Source organism: Clarias gariepinus, chromosome 3 (assembly GCF_024256425.1).
Source record: "Clarias gariepinus isolate MV-2021 ecotype Netherlands chromosome 3, CGAR_prim_01v2, whole genome shotgun sequence".
Lineage (NCBI taxonomy): Eukaryota > Metazoa > Chordata > Actinopteri > Siluriformes > Clariidae > Clarias > Clarias gariepinus.
Genome location: NC_071102.1, coordinates 22,454,108 through 22,469,296, shown reverse-complemented (window position 1 = coordinate 22,469,296; position 15,189 = coordinate 22,454,108).

Sequence of the window (15,189 nt, the reverse complement as noted above, 5' to 3'; positions counted from 1 at the left end):
ACTGGAAACAGGCGGCGTTGATCTGAGAATTTTTCTGGTGTCACACCCTCCAATCCTCCCAGCTGTACTAGAAGACACTCCCTTTTTACAGGACAGTTCCTGAGCTGATGACAAGATCTCCCACAGTAGAAGCACGCACCATCTACTTTGCGTCGTCGTCGTTCTTCAGGGGAGACGCGGGTCCCGTCCAGTCGCATGGGTCTCTCCTGAGGATCAGTTTGAGGGGAGCGAGGTCGCAGGAGGTCTTTGGGAGGCGAGAGTCCAGTTGGCTTTCGAAGGCGGAGGTGCGAATCTACTCAGTCGGCTAGATCCATGAGATCTTGGAGCGACGAGGGAAGTTCTTGGGAGATCAAGGTATCCTGGAGCATCCTTGACCTTCAAAGAAGGCGTCACTTAGGACTATTCCACCCGCTGGAGAGAGCTAGGGTCTGGAACTCTATGGCGTAGTCATAGGCTGAACGTGAACCTTGGTGGAGTGTTAACAGTTTGTGACCTGCCTCCCTGCCGTGACACGAGCGATCAAACACCCTCTTCATCTCCTTAGCGAAGTGCTCGTAGTTGGAGCAGCAGGGGTCATGAGCATCCCAGAGTGCAGTGCTCCACTCCCTAGCCCGTCCTGAGAGGAGAGTTATCACGTAGGCGACCTTGGAGCGTTCAGTGAGAAATGTGGATGACTGGAGTTCAAATATCAGCGTGCACTGAGAGAGGAAGGAGCGACAGGTGCCTGGATCTCCTTCATACATGGGGGCGCGGGAAGTCGTGGCTCCCGTTGCGTGCAGAGGCCCCCATTTTGTGCCGGAGAGAGATGGAGCCGTTGGAGCTGATTCATGACATCAGTGAGGGTTTGCTTGGTGTTGAGCAGCTTCTGCTGGTGAGCTCCGAGAAGTGCACCTTGACTCTCCAGCGCTGATTTCAGGCGGTCGATATCTGCTGGATTCATTTCGTGGCTGGATTATTCTGTCACGGTGCAGAGCGGAACGAGGTGAATCCAGGCGCAGATGAGTGGCAGCAATGTGAAAACAAGAACAAGGTCGGAAAGCGGAATCGGAGGTCAATACCGGGAGATAAATCAGCGCAGCGTTTAAGTCAAATCGTAAAACGAGAGCAGGCGTTTAATCGGTAACCGGGAAATCAATCAGCGAAGCGACAACCAAAAAACGAGAGACAAAAGCCGTGGTCAAAGCAAGGAAGCGCGAGGTTAAAACCGGGAGATCAAAGAGCGAGGCAAACAAAACCGAGACGAAAAACCGAAAGCAAAAACGAGAAACAAAGCTTATCAGACACTTCATAATCACCACAGCTCACTATCTATTCAGATTATAATCTTTCCTTTTGATTCAAAATGCAAGTCATTGATAATTGTTTGTGATATTAAAGTACTTGAAAAATAAAATAACTTTAAAAAAATTGTTCTCAGATCCCTATTTTTAATGATAAATTTTGATAAATTTCCCCCAAATCATTCAAGTTGCCGAAATATTGTTTGGTCTTCAGTTCGCACACTATCACATAACGGACGGATTGCACATTGAATTGTGATGTCTTTCCACAGCGAGATATTAAATTAAACTCATACGCGACTGTAATCATAGGGAAGAAATGATTGATGACCTTGGCTTGCATACAATAAGAATGTTTTCAGCTATTTTTTCAAAATGATATTAGTTATGGTATACGTCTGCTTTGTAATGTCACTGCTCTGTCATCAGCGGAAATGGTCAAAGCTCTCCTCACAGCAATAAAATAAAATTAAATAAATATAAATGCATAAATGCGTGACTTGACTTGACCTGTGCATCCTGAACTGTAAATATAACTTTTTGATAGTTGTTGGCGCTTCCATAACTATATATATATATATATAGGACTCATTATCATTTTGTTTGTTTTTCATTCAATAAAATAACTTGTTTGACCATGACCCTTATATTACTTCTGCCATCCTTGATGCTGAAGTTTGATATGAATAACAAGAGAAAACATAAAAAAAATATGGTGACTCATAAGATGTTTAAAACATAGATGCCTAAAAAATACACATGTGCAGGCATCAGTACCTGTAGTTACTGACGAAAGCATCTGGGAGAAATATATTAAAAAGTCTTGAGGAACAACAAGGACAAAAAAGTAGAATTTGTTTACTTTTCAACAACTGTCTCAGAGGCATTTCTGTCATTTTCACATGGCATTTCTCTATATCAGAGGTATCCTATGGGCTAAGCTGTTAGCATACTATTAACATGTTGCTACAGTACGACAAAGGCATCATAGCTTGTGTTTGAAGGTAACAGTCCCATAAGAGGCCTGAAGATGATTTTTTTTTTTTTAGACCTGAGTGGAGGAAAAATATGACGCCAGCCGTCCAGTGACAAGACATAAATCAGAGAAATGAATAACTACATATAAACGGCTCTTCAATCAAAAACGGTGAAGTGGTGCTGGCCCGTCAGGATGCTGGAACATTTACAGACACGTAACCTGTCACCATGCCGACATCAACAAGCCTCCCGCTTGTAAGTAGTATTTGGATGAGGAGTGCGAAGAGAAGCCGAGAGCGACAGAGTTGACTGAGGGAGGTGACAGAGGACACTTTGAGACGTGCGATGACCTAAAATGCATTAACATTTGCTGAAAATTATAGATGCCAGTGATTCTCTGAAATTAATTATTCTTTTAGTTCCAATTAACATGGATGAGGAGGAATGAAGCGGCATAGTGTTTTAGTGGCTAGCTCTGTCGCCTTGCACCTCCAAGGTCCGGGTTCAATGTGCCTGGAGATTAGGCTAACTGGCGTTCTCAAATTGCATCAAATCGCAAATGTGAGAATGCACATGAGTGTGTGTGTGTCCTGCGATGGATTGGCATCCCATTCAGGGTGTATCCTGCCTCATTTCCAAAGTCTCCTGGGATAGTTAGGCTTCAGGCTCCCTGTGACTCTGTGTACAGGATAAAGCCGTATAGACAATGAGTAAGTGAGTGAGAATGAATGGGTGCAACAAAGAGAGCTCATAATATTTATTGAGCGAGTTATGGACACTTACATTTTAGTGTAAAAATTTTATTTTAATTTAGTGTGCAAGTGTTTTTAATGACTTTTTGTCTATGTCTGTATGTTTAGTGTAAGGATCTATCCAATGACAGAAACTTCAAAGCACTTTTGTAAGTAACTCTGTATAAGAGCGTTTGCCAAATGCCTAAATGCTTTTACGCACAAATTAAGATATCTTTAAATTCTTCAAGATGTCTAAGTATACTCAGCAAAAAAAGAAACGTCCTCTGACTTTCAACTGTTTTTACTTTCAGTAAACTTAATGTGTAAATATTTGTATGAACACTAAAAGAGTCAACACCATAAGACATAAACTAAAAATGTTTCACAATGTGTCCCTGAATGAAGGGAGGCTCAAAATCAAAAGTACCAGTCAGTATCTGGTGTGGCCACCAGCTGCTTGAAGTACTGCAGTGCATCTCCTCCTCATGGACTGCCTATTGCGGACAGTCTGAGCACTGATGGAGGGATTGTGTGTTCCTGGTGTGACTCGGGCAGTTGTTGTGGCCATCCTGTACCTGTCACGCAGGTGTGATATTCGGATGTACCGATCCTGTGCAGGTGTTGTTACACGTGGTCTTCCACTGCGAGGATGATCAGCTGTCCTTCCTGTCTCCCTGTATCGCTGTCTTAGGTGTCTCACAGTGCGGACATGACAATTTATTGCCCTAGCCACATCAGCAGTCCTCATGCCTCCCTGCAGCATGCCTAATGCACGTTCACGCAGATGAGCAGGGACCCTGGACATCTTTCTTTGGGTGTTTTGAAGATCTGTAAAGTTATTTGGATTTTTACAACATTATTGTTGAAATACACAGTCCTGAAAAAGGGACGTTTCTTTTTTTGCTGAGTATATATTTGAATAGCCATAGTCATAAGATACACTGTAAAGTATGTGATTGAATTCCATGACAAAGGCAAATGCTATAAATACTTTCATTTGCCATCTATGTTTCCTGATTATGATTACTGCAGACAAGCTAACACGGCTGGTGATTCATAGTTTCAGATACAGAAGTGCACGCAATTAAGCAAAGATTCCAAATTCTGTAAGTGCTTATGATTTTTCTTATTCTATTTTACTATGCGCTTCACAGAGCTCTTAAAGAAAATGTCTTTTTCAACCAAAGATAATAAGCCTGCATGCTTTGCGATTCAACTTATTTCACTTTATTTTCTTCCATACATTTGTATCATACAAGCATGAAATATCTTCAGTGGTGACAGGCGAAGTGATTATCTCGTTACATCGTCACCTGTCAAGTGGTTGAATATATCAGGCAGCGAGTGAACAACCAGTGAAAGCAGACAAGCGGAATGACCTGAGTTGCTTTAACAAGGGCCGAATTGTGATCGTTAGACTCCTGAGTCTGAGCATTTTCAAAAATTCTAATTGTGGGGTGCCCCAGGTGTGTAGTGGTTAGAACCAAAAGTGGTCCATGAAAGGACGATGGGACAGCCATCAACACGGTCTTGGGTGCCTAAGATTCCAAGACAGGGATGGTTTATCTGGACAGCAGTGCAACAGAAGCAATGCAAAGGTCTGGACATTACAGTATTTTGTTGGTAAAAACCTTGGGTTTCTGGTATTCATGTGGATGTTACAGTACCTCCCCAAACAGTATTGCAGATGAAATACACCTCTTCAATGGCTTCTTTCAGCATGATAAAAAAGTGCTGCCACACGCCAAAAAAAATGTTCAGGAACGATTTGAGGAATATAACACTTAAGGACTTAAATTATCTCCTGCTAACGTCTTGGCACCGGATACAACAGTACACCTTCTGGAGTCCATGCTCCGATGGGTCAGAGCTGTTTTGATTGAACAATAAGGACCTGCAGTGTATGGGCAGAAGCCTGCCAATCAAGTTAACTCTTCAGGGATCATACCTGCTGTATGGAACAAAGGCTCATCTAAAAAGCACTCAAAATGTGCTGCGACACCATATGCTAGATGACTGCATGGTCTCGACTCTCAAATGTCTGTTACAGAGTTACTGAAAGATTTGCTGCATAGTAAACCATAGCTGGAGTAATAAGGAAAAAAAGGGATAAAATAAGCACATTATAATGAGATGCAAATAATACATGTACATTATAATGAAAATGAAAATGTACATTAGTGTTCTTTCCAATTATGTCATTTTATTTATATTAATATATAGTTTCAGTTATTTTATTATTATTATTATTATTATTATTATTATTATTATTAAAGGCTTTAATCATAAAGCATGTCTTTTAAGTTTAAGGTCACCTTAAGAAATTAATGGCCTTAAGGAATCAAAGAAATTAAATGTAAAGTTTGCAAATATTTTAAACCGAAGTACCTGGAGGAAACCCACCAAGCATGGGGAGAACTATCATCTTGCACCTTCAGCGTCCTGGACTCTGGAGGTGCAAGGTGATAGTACTAACCACTACACCATGGTGCTGCCAACTGGAGTTATAGAATAGCTTTATCTACAGAGTCATGCTGTTATTTCTAAAATTAAGTTATTATTAAATTTAAATCACATTGAGAAATATATAATTAATTATTAATGCTCATTATACCTCATGCTTTAAACAAGATTTTTGGGCTATTTGAAGGAGACTATCCACTGATGTTTTGATCTATTTAAATTTTAAATGGGAAAAATAAACTGTTACTGTTTATCAAAAAATTGTAAATGACCAAAACAAGTGGACGGATTTAATAACCGTTTACTAAGGACCCTTAAGAAGGAAAAAGCTTTGCCAACTCAAAAGCATGATGCTATGCATTTCTTTGACTCAAGAATAAGTTACTGAATTTAAATTACAGCCATGCATCCCTCACTGTCAGGTGTTTTTTTTTTTTTTTTTTTTTTCAAGGGTCGTGGTCTGAATACCATTTCCCTCCCCTCGGCACCATTTTTGTGCTTGTGCAATCACAATTTGCTGGTACGATGCCAGTGTACTGCTATTTCATGTGGGATTTACACCGATTATATCAGTTTGGTCCTGTTTGACCTGTCATGACCTTCTCTAAGAACACAAACATCTATATGGTGTTTTTCCTGACTTCAAGTTCCCATTTAAACATTCAATAATACTGTATGTAGGCATCATAAAGATGAAAAACTAAAAGAAATATGATTATTGGTTCACACAGAATAGAGATTTAGAAGGTTGCGCTTCTTACCCACCAGTGTGTTTTTGGGGAAGCCCCTCCCTATCTCAAAGAACTCATCGCCTTACATACACCCGCACGCAACCACCGCTCTGTGTCAGTACATCTTTTGAAACCTTTTAAGACCAAGCATTATACCATGGGAGATTAGGCATTTTGCTCAGCTGCACCTAGACTGAGGAATGCTCTCAGACTGTTGATGCTTTTAAGTCTGGTCTTAAAATGTAACCTTTTATCAGAGCTTTTGGGTTCAAATAATTTGTAGCTCTTAAATATAAAGTAAATAAAATAAAAAAATATATATATTTATTTTAAATAAAATGCATTGTTTTTATTATCACCGATAACGGCACGCAAGAAGACAAGAAAATCATCTCGGCTAACTTTTTATAAAGTAAATGTTCACTATGTTAAAAAAAAAAAAAAAAAGTGCATCAATGCAAAAGTTTTGAAAAAAAACAAAAAAACAAATTGTGTGTACCTTTTTTGAATTTTTCCTTTAGACAGTAATTTGTTTACCCCAGCTCTGCTTTTGTTGTGATTACGGTATTTTTTATTTGTATTTATATTAATATTTTTTTCAATTTCTGTAGTAGGAACTAGGTTTATTTCTGTGTGCATTCTTTGTGGATTTATGATGGTTTTCAGATTGTCTGGCTTTACATAAGTTTTTTTCTTTTTTTGTGATTTCTTTCAATCTTCTTTCAAGCTCTTTGGGATAAGAGGTGATCTTTCTGTTATTCTTTAAATGGGGTAATCTGGGGTGTGTTTGTTTTTATTTTGTATTGGGAAAATATAAAAAAATATATGTCACTAAGTATATAAAAGTACAAAGTACTTTCAAAAGTATCTTTTAGACATATTATTTGCTCATGGACAGGTATCAGGGATAAAATAAAACATAAAATGCTGATTATCATTTAAACTGCATCAGAGAAAAAGAATCTAAAGAAAAAGAAAAATGTGTCCCACAGCCGGTCCCGATATTACTGAGCTCTCACAGGACAAGTATAAGGGGGCAATCAAAGTTGGACCAGCTGTTACAACACAATTATCTTCCAAACTTGACATAATACACTGAAACAGTGAACAAACAGCATATGTGTATTGATTCATGCCTATACAAACCCACTGACCATCAGCTACAGGTTGCACATTTATAATAGTTTAAATAATCAGGTAAGACTGAAGTGCAAAATGAAGTGACTTAAAACTCCTTTAAGTTTCCATTTTCAAATGTGAAAAAACGTATAATGAAGCATAAAAGTGGCATTTGCACTTGGATGTTTTTTTCCTAAATAGGTGAATGCTTTTTGCTTTTTTTTTTAAAAAATGCTTCTCTTATTGAATTCTAAATGAAACTTATTTCTTTGAGGGAAAATTATGTTTTTGATGATAAAAAAATTTATCTATAAATTACGATCAAGATCAAAGCTTATTTGGTGCAAGAATAAAAATCAATCATGTTAAAATCGAAATGATCTTTTAAATGTCTTTTTTATTAAAAAGTCTATTTTTTCCCCTTATTCCTTCAAAGAAATAATGACACTCATTATACACTCAACTGACAAAATTCAATATGCATCTTTTAGTTTTAAAAATTACACAATCGTCTTCTACATCTGATATGATCATGCGGACATTTGATTTGACATCCTCTCTTCATTCAAATTCACAGATTAGAAATTCCTGGACAAAAACTCTTTCCCATGGCAGAAAGTTTACTAAACTTTTTAAACTATTTTAATTTAACAGCTCTATAGAAAAATACAAATAAATAGCTGCAGTAAATAACTGCATCATGGATGTTGAAGACACATTATCCAGTAAGAACATTCACTTCATTTAGGAGGGGAAAAAAGGATAAGGCAGGAGGATAAGAATAATAAGTGTGAGAAAAAAAGAGAAGGAGAAACATGTTTTAGATGTTCTTTGAGGTTTCTTGGAAACGTGATAGGGCTGGCAAATATGCTCCTTGGATGCACCCACACACACACACACACACACACACACACACACACACACACACACACACACACACACACACACACACAGAGATACAGACACACAAAAGCATACACATGCACCCCCCCTGGAACTGGCCTGAACAAAGTGGAAGCTTCACAAAGTAAAAGATGGACTATGGACTGCATGTAGAGTGTTGTTCCTACATTTTAGCAGAGATGGGAAAGAATTGATGAAAAAAGTTCTTCTTGTGTTTGAGCCAAAAGCTTACATTTAAGCCAAACTCTCAAATTGATTTGCATTGCTGATAACTATTACTGCTTTCTGCACCTCAGTTTGCTGAGTGAATATGTCATGTTGGCAACATAGAAGAACAAGGAAAAGGTTTTTGATGATGATGATGATGATGATGAAACAGTATACAGAGGTGAGGCCAGGTTGATTGGCATTACAAGTAAGCCTTGCCCTAAAAGTCCCAAGTCAAGAGTCAGGCGTCTAAGTCAAGTTAACATTATGTTTCGGGTTCTAAAAAGTCATAATGTGCTTTAGTGCCAGATTTAGCATATTAAAAAGACACAAACTATAACAATAAATACTCACTCATTCACTCATCGTCTATACCTCTTTATCCTGTATACAGGGTCACAGGGGGCCTGGAGCCTATCCTAGGAGACTTGGGCATGAGGCGGTGTACACCCTGGACAGGGACCCAGTCCATCACAGGGCACACACACACTCATTACGGCCAATTTAGGAACGCCAATAAGCATAACTTGCATGTCTTTGGATTGTGGGAGGAAACCGAAGAACCTGGAGGAAACCCACCAAGCACCGGGAGAACATGCAAACTCCATGCACACAGACCCAAGGCAGGAATCGAACCAGGACCCTGGAGGTGCAAGTTGACAGTGCTAACCACTGAGCCACCATGCAGCCAACTATAAATACTGAATAATTCAATAATTACACACATGATTTGGCCCTACCTATCTTCACTCCGAGTGCCCATCTACCTCAGTCCATGTTGAAGTTTGTTTTGTACAAAACTATTTTTTAGTTGTTGCTTGTGTGTCTTGTATTCTTGAACTACAGATTCTGCATGCTGCAATCCTGTTGATGTTACCACTAACAATGTTTTGAAGAAGAAAGCTACCATGATTAGAAAGTCCCAACAGCACCTGTATTTTATGTGGAGATTTAAAAAGTCACACATACTGTATGTGCTCCAGGATACTGGAGAACTTTTATCCTCACAAACTGTGAAATCTCAGTCTGCCATGGTTCGGCAACTGCACCGCTTCAACTCCCTTCGGAGGATGATGAAAATTGCTCAACGAAACATGGGTATTCAGCTAGCCACCTTAAAGGACATTTACAAGAAACACTAGGTGTTATCCAAGATACCTCTCACCCCAATTATGGACTATTCACCCTTCTCCCATCGGGGCTGGCGTACATGTGCCTCAGCTTCTGCACATACAGACTAATACTGTATCTATCTTTTTCCCTGTGGCTGTTACCGCACTGAACAGCTGATCATGAAGTGTTAACCACTACACTACTGCACTGTCACTTTCAGTCTGGATGGCACTGCTTCATCCACTATGCATCTTTACGCCATCCATAATTTATCACTGCACTACTGTATTGCACTCCATCAATATTTATTCTGCAAACTGTATTCGGTTTCATATAGACATTCATACAGTATATGTACTGTAAATATGTATATGGTGTTGAGTATGTTATCTACTGTACTAAACCCTCTGTACAACAAACACTCTCACCCCTGTACATATAAACCCATGCCCTCATTTACTTTATTATTTATTGTAAACTAGTGTTAGTTCCTGTCATTAAAGGGTAAATAGTTTGTAGAAAGAGTTAAATTATTAAAGCTAAAAATAATCTGATCAAATCTAATGTAATCTGTGATATGATTTCTGGTCGAAGCCCATGTACATGTCTGTCTGTCTGTCTGTCTTTTGTACAGCATAATTTTCTGTCTAACTTATTAAAACAAAACAAAAAAAAAATTATAAGCTTGAGTATCATTTGACCCATACATTTGATCTAATAATTTAGAATTAAAATATCTGGACTGTATTCTGGCACGTAACTGTTTATAACTTCGCTATAACTTTACTAAAAATGTTAATTTAATTTTTGGTGCAGGTTAAACTTTAGGCAAATACCCAAGTACTGCAAAAAATTAAAAATGTTTCATTAAATTTTTACCAGTCAATTTTGTGCAATGCTGTGACAAAATCTGTCTAAACAGCCATATAGGCAGATATATTTCAGGTCCTCCAATGTATGAAATGTAAAGATATCATTCAAAGACCAAGTTATAACCAAAGACAAAACATTTACTTTGTTTACAGTACTGTATATAGATAGGACATTTATGCACTTCTAGTTAGAGGCTAATTGCGTTTCATTATCTTTGTACATGTACTTTTCACAATGACAATAAAGTTAAATCTCTCGATCCATCCATCCATCCATCGTCTCCTTGCATCATGTAATATGCAGCTTTGTCCTTGTCTAGTGCAAGCTGATTGGCTGTCAGACTGGTGGAATGTTGACCATAGAAAGGGAAAAACAGATTTGCTTTAAATTGTTGTTTGTCTCTCTTTAAAAACCCGTTAAGGCTCTACTGTACTGTATGTCAAGCCATATAACTGAGGGTTTCTATTTAAAAAGATCTCAAATAGATCCCCTTCAGAAAGCTCAACCTGTTAATCATCCAAAGAACTACTGATTGACACCTTTCCTAAGAATGCTGCTTCCATCGTTTCCATCAGCAGCACTTCCTTAAGTGATCATCATCACTTCATTGTGTCCTGAGCCAAGACTTTCACTTGTCCCGAGGAGTAGCCTCGTCCATTAACCATCTCCAAGTACATGGTTAGAGCTGTTTCTGCTTTTCTCCTAGAGGGTTCAGATTCAGTACATACTGGAAGGTGGGGCTTGATATGACCCAACCATCTACCGTCTGCATGCACCTCTGCCTAAACTTATGTATATTTATAAATAGATGACTTTATAGTGCATCAGGTCTCTGAATCATTTTGCAGATTTTGGCCCTCACTGAGTCACTTGTTTTTGCGAGAATTAAGGAAAGTACATGGCAGTTTCTTTTTTCTATCCTAGCCTTGAATGTGCTGTTTTGTTCCATCATCTCCGCTGACATACAGCCCAGGTACTCACTTTGACTGTAGGGGTTTTACTCATGTATCACTGTTCCAAATAACCATTTGGGTATGCCCTGCCAAACAATTTCTTGCAGAAGCATTATTACTGTGCTTAGGTTTTACTCTCAATTCCACTCAAACTAGACAGGTAAAAGATAAACTGGATCCAGAGAGCAAATAAATTAGATTTTCTCTTGGGATCTGGTTACTCAACTGCTCATGGGTTTGATCAAGTGTATTCACCTTTTCCCAAAATGAGCCAGTGACCAGTGCCATTAAGTATAGTTAGACTATTTAAGTTTGCTGTAGTCTCTAATTGTAATGTTTCATACACTTAAATGCAGACACATCCACAACATAATTTGCTTAACTGCAAGAATCAAAGCTGGTTCGGCATTGGAGTTGGTAAAATACTGGCTACTGGTTTGCTACTGGTTACTGGTCCGTCCTCTCCAAGGCTTCTCCAATAATTAATGAGGTCCAACATACAGTAACCAGTAGACCAGCCATGCTTTGTGTACCCAATGTGTAACTGATCCTACAGCTAAGATGCTGTTTAAGAAATACTGCCTTCTTCATGTTTACTATTTGTCTCAACATTCAGCACAATGTTAACACATTTTAAATAGTTTCAAATACCAAACCACCAAATTATAATGTAGGGTAACGGCGCTGTCAAATACAGTATTAACTATGGGAAATAGTCCAGTGCTGTGACCATAATACTGTAATTATTCTCTTCTCCTGCTGACTGCCCTGGCTGAGTCACTTTAGTTACCATTCCAGTCACTCCAAATAGTGACAGTAAAGCCTCTTTCAGACATGCACGCCTTCCATAAGTGCGATTGCAGATGAATGCAATTGCTTCATATCTGAATGAGCACAGCAGCGTTCGCTTTTTTCACACATTAAATTACAATATCTCGACATAGGACTTTCTTAAAAGCTGCAAGTCATGTTGACAGACTCGCTTTCCACCTAATAGGGCTACTTTGATTATCTTGGGAGGTTAACAGAAATTGGGATAATTAAAATTTTATGGGAAGGTATTTAGAAGTGCTTAGGCAGGATGTTGTCAGAACAATCTGGCAAACCTTGGTGGCAAATTAATCCCGGACATTACTCAGAGTCTTAGGAATTAAACTGAAAGGAAGAATTAATCTGTTGGACTCTGAAGGAAAAAGCAAACACACACGTTCGAAACTTTGTAAACACCACGGGCAAGTGATTGGATCAACATTGATTGCCAAGTGTACACCAGTAACCTGGTAGCAGGGTCATTTGCACTGAAGGCTCACCCATGCCCAAGGGTACCAAAGGCCAGCCAGTCCAATCCGATCTCACAGAAAAGCCAATGCTGGACAAATCACCAAAAAGAAAAAGTAAATGTTGGCCACGATAGACAGGCACCAGAACAACCAGTGCACTAAAGCCTGCCATGTACAGTATGAGGCGCAGCAGGCAAGAAGCCCAAGGCTGCTGACCCGGCCTCCAAACTCCCCAGATCCAAATCCAATCAAGAGCCCGCTGGATACACCAGACAAACAAGTCAGATCCACGGAGGCCCCACCCTGCAACCCACAGCACCCAAAGGAACTCCAGCCAACATCCTGGTGCCAGACACCACAACACACACAAAAGGCCCTGCATAGCTACACCCCAAGGAGCCAAAGCCATCAAAGTGGTACAAGGAGAAACCAAATTCTAGGTGGGCTTTAAAGTTAATGCTTTTAACATTATGGCTGATTGGTGTATACTGTATGTCATTCTTCTGAGTATGGGAAAGATCACATACGTTCAACATCATGGTTGTAGGAATGTTCGAATGAAGTCATAAAAAGTGGCCTGTGTCTGAATGACAGAAAGTCATCACTTTAACAGATTGATGAGGCTGGCGATGTTACATAAGTATTCCATTTTGGAGAAGGGCTAAGGTTTATATGCTTTATTAATGTCCAGCCCCACCCGTTTACCTTTCACACACTTACACTATTTGCATTCACACAAATGTGTGCAATTTCAGCGTGATCACTTAACTTCCAGCTGTGCAGCATGACATGATTTGGTGTCTTTGTCCTCAAAGAGAGAATCCCTTTTAGATACTTCAGAAGTAACTGCAAACGTCTTAATCACAAGTTTCTTAGAAGTACACGTTGAAAGTAAGGTATCTTAATACAAAGGCTCCAATTACTTTTTTTTTTTTTTTTTTTTTTTTTTAACAATGTCAAAACTCACAAGCGGCAAACGGTTTTGTGAGTTCTTTAGTGCATTGGATGCCATAATTATACCTATTGTCAGTGTTGGTTATGGCTAGGTACTGTATTACGAAGGAGTCAGTGACAGATGAGAAGGCATGTATAAAAGGATCCGAAGAAGAGCCTGCCTCATCTGTGTGTTGCCATGGGATAATAAGTCTTCTATCTTTTTTTGTTGTTGTTTAGGTCTCTAACACAAAAAGGTGTGCTTGATGTATTTACTTCTGGAAGGATGCTCCCTCTACTCTGTACAAGATAAGGTTAGAAGTGTAACAAGTCAACACTGTGCCTTTGTATTCTCCAGAAGAAAAAAGAGATATTAAAACAACATCACAGAATCTGTTATGGAATTCTAGCAAAATATGTTTTATTGTTGTTCATTTCAGACACAGAGCTGGAATAAATATACCCAACCATTTAGCCTTTAAAAACATACTGTATCAGAACTGAATTGTTCATCTGCTGGAAAATAATGATGTCTAATATCTAAGTTGGTAAAAGCATATTAATCCTAGCATCACCATTTATCAAACGACTGGATAACCAAACAGACCTTTAAATCATTTCTTACCATAAATCAGAATTTAATTCAGTGTCGCATTTCCTGCCAACAAAGCAGCAGAGATACATTTTCCAACGGCATAGATAAAGATTGGATGCTCTGTGAGCCCTAATCCCAGACATTATCCGGGAAAGCTGCTGCTTTGACTCCTATAAAGAACTATTTTGTTGGACTCTTGAGCTAAAGCAAACATAAAAATGTCTGAAAATTGGTCCGGCCTTATACTTTACACATCGCTTTATGTACTATAGAATCTCGTGAGAATGGCAAATATCGGATTTGTTCTTTTTTTTCTCTCCATCGTGGTCTGAATAAAGTCGTGACAAACATTCAAGGTGCCATATTTTACTTACTTACTCACCTTCTATACCGCATATCCTGTATTCAGGGTCGCGGGGGGCCTGGAGCCTATCCCAGGAGGCTTGGGGCACAAGGCAGGGTACACTGTGGACAGGGTGCCAAACCATCGTGCAGGGCACATACACATAGGCTCTTTCACACACTCATTTCCACACTACAGGCAACTGGGGAACAGCAATTAGCTTAATCTGCATGTCTGTTGACTGTGGGAGGAAACCGAAGAACCTGGAGGAAACCCACCAAGAAACAAGAACATGCAAACTCCATGCACACAGAGGTGGGAATCAAGCCTGGCCAGGAATCAAACCCGCACCCTGGAGGTGCAAGGTGACAGTGCTAACCACTAAGCCACCGTGCCCACTCCATATTCTACTTTTTTTTTTTTTTAAAAAAAAAGGTAACACAGGTCTCCCTCTGTCTTGTTCTGTTGTGTCTATTTAATGAGATAATGCTAAGCCACATCCATGAGATGAGCTAAGCACAGCCGGACAGAGCTACGCACAAGCAGGTGTGGGAAGTTTCTTATATGAGGTCACATTGGGGGAAAATCTAATTGGCTTGTTTTATGCTCCAGCCAATCCAAACATGGAAAAGGTTGTGTACACAAACACACTAGAGATCCATTTAAATGTCTAAAAATGATTAA